Genomic DNA, 3,255 nt, shown 5'->3' with positions numbered 1-3,255 from the left:
GACATAGTTCATAAAGGTCCTGCTTAAAGTCAGAATTTAATGGAAAAGCACTGACATTACCTGATATACGCCTTCTCGAACAGTGGAAAACCACTCTGCGAACAGCAATGTGGGATTCGGCTGTCAGCAGGCCCCAAGCTGCTCCATGGTACCACGCCCCTGGAACCATTCCCGCGTAGTACCAAATCTCCGTCGATATCCGCCGTTTTACGTCGATCTCCGCCGTTCTACGTCGATCTCCGCCGTTCTACGTCAAAAACGTGCACTGTTCGATTTTACACAGTTATCACTGGTGACTGTTTCACAATTTATCACCATTCACTTCGATGAGAAATACGTCGGAGCGAGTCTTTTATCGTCTATCACGATCATGAGAAATATCGTTCACAGCACAGTTCATCTAACCACTTACTTTTGGGACACAGTTTGTAATTGCTCAACTTCACAGCAAAATAAATAAGCGACTCTCTCTTGTAATACCTCAATTATTCAAGTATAAGTCCTATACTTGACGATAACACTGGGTACACAGTTAGTCCACATGCATTAATTTTAAATAGCACAGGCTGTTATGATGACGCACGAACAGTTCTTCTACACTAATGGCAGTGTTCTAGGCTCCCAAGACAATCAAAGTGTTATAACCTACACTCATGAAATTCAAAGTTCAAATAGTCCAAGATCATTACCATGCGAAGTATTTATGTTAACCCCAAGTTGGTTACGGTTATTCACACGTCAACTAAGATATTTACCACTGTTGCTGAATACTATAAGTCCTTAAGACTTTGAAATTACAAACGTTCACTTTCTAAGTCTGAATATCAGACGAATTACAAGTCCCACAATGTACAGGTTACTCACTGGTATCGCAGAGACTAAGTATCAACTAGCCATCGAAACTTTCTAAGTAGTGCGAGGTCCGGTCGCAGGAATACGTGGTTCGACGCGCGCAGCGTGATATACTAGCCAGCTGTGAACGAATGTAGACTTGACGCGAACTCGATGTGAAATTGGTGCGAACTTGGTGCGAACTCGACGTGAACTGAACTGCTGTGGCCTGGCTCTCTGCTTATATTCAGTACAGCTCAAGGCTGCTTGCTACGTCACAGAGATGAAATTGGCTTATATCTTTAGGATCCCTTGACGGAATTTACTGGAATTAATATATGTTTGCATTTGGAACATGGGCTACATGATGATACATGTCTCATATCCGAAACTTAAGCGGCCTTTTCTTTCAAGTACCTTCGATGGAAAGGCATGTAACATGTGATATTGACGTCACCTGCAGACTCGTTGTTTGTCACGTGTCCAGCTCGCTACAAGGAGCTTCGCCTTGCGCTAGCGCAAGATGTCGGACGCACGAATAGATATTATTGCCGTCCCTTCTTCATATGTTTCGGCAACAATAAAACAATGTACAGGGCTGGAATAGTTCCCGCTACAATATATAGAGTGATTCGATTTTCATTACTGACAGGTATGTGAAGTCATAGTGATCGTGTAAATAATTCTATGTATTCCAATACATTTGAGTAAGTTCTTGTGCACATCTTTGTAGTGTATATTGATTTAAATAATTCACAGCAGACATAACTTCACTATCACTAAAAGTATCTTAACAAGTTTTGATATTAATACTTCCATTAACATGTTCATATCCGTAATTGTTAAGATAATGTCTTTTCAGAAGAGTAGTTTAAACAAGATACATGTACCACTGCGGAAAACATCAGTGTTCACTTAAATAATTATCCTATCCAGTGTGTTCTCAGCAGTCGCGGTAATTCCAGCTCCAATAACGTATATGAAGCTTGTCGCGAATAGAAAGCTCGTAGTTAGATTTGTGTCCCACGCTGTCGGTTCATCGCGTGGTAAATCCGCGTGCGGTTCCTGCGCGCCGTAGGCGGACCCCGATGAAGTGTCGAGGTGGGCGGTCACGTTTACTTTGAACTAATTAGAGTGCTTAAAGCAGGCCGGCTGTGCCTGAGTACTGTGTGCATCGAAAAATGGAAGAGGACCTCGGTTCTATTTCGTTGGTTTTCGGAACCCGAGGGACAGGCGGGGGCATTCGTATAGCGACGTTAGAGGTGAAATTCTTGGATTGTCGCGAGACGGACCGAGGCGAAAGCATTCGCCAAGTATGTTTTCATTAATGAAGAAATGATATTAGAATTTCGGAGGCGATCAGATACAGCCCTAGTTCTAACCATAAACGATGCCAGCTAGCGATCCGCCGAAGTTCCTCCGATGATTCGGCGGGCAGCTCCCGGGAAACGAAAGCTTTTGGCTTCCAGGGGAAGTATAGTTGCAAAGCTGAAACTTGAACGAATTGACGGAAGGGCACCACCAGGGGTGGAGCCTACAGCTTACTTCGAATCAACACGGTAAACCTCACCAGGCCCGGACATCGGAAGGATTGACAGACTGAGGGCTCTTTCTTCGTTCGGTGGGTGATGGTGCATGGCCGTTCTTAGTTGGTTCCTATAACGAACGTGACTCTAGCTTTCTAAATAGTCCTATCCGTTCATGCCACCAGCGGCAACACATCTTCTTAGAGGGGCAGGTGGCTTCTAACCGCACGATATTGGGCAATAACAGGTCTGTGATGCCCTTAGGGGTTCTGGGCGACACGCGTGCTACACTAAAGGAATCAGCGTGTCCTCCTAGTCCCAAAGGACCGGGCAACCCGTTGAACCTCCTTCGTCCATTTTGCATAATTCTACCACATACAGTAGGCTCCGACAAAATAAGTGTAAGTGCTACACACAAGCAGAGTCACATTAGGCGCTACTAAATACATTCTTGTAGTCAATCACTTAAGACACTTCTATAGTTTACCACTTATTTTACTTCACTACCATATTCTCTACGTCATGCGACATTTGTAGAAATATTGTGTATTATTTGAGCCACAAGTCTGCTCTTGTAAAACTGAACTCTGGTTGTCAGATGTATTTCTCACTAAGGGCAGTTATATGGGACAGGTCTTTGGCATGGTATTCTTGATTTCATTGAATATATCGTCCGATATTTCATGTATTTTGTAAGCATGTATAAATGATCTTTTATTCCACGTTTGTGCCGAAATATCTTATTATAACCAGGAAAAGTTTACTGGCAGGTACCCGTTCCTTTGCCCGCGTGTAATAATTCATTCACTACACATTTTAGGTACAATTACAACATTATACGGTATTTTTAAACGTTGACATTGCAATTTATTAATTAATTTTTAACGAGTGAAGTTGT

The sequence above is a fragment of the Anabrus simplex genome, chromosome 13 (genome assembly GCF_040414725.1).
Source record: "Anabrus simplex isolate iqAnaSimp1 chromosome 13, ASM4041472v1, whole genome shotgun sequence".
NCBI lineage: Eukaryota > Metazoa > Arthropoda > Insecta > Orthoptera > Tettigoniidae > Anabrus > Anabrus simplex.
The sequence above is the reverse complement of the archived record's forward strand: the minus strand, read 5'-3'. Positions refer to the sequence as shown.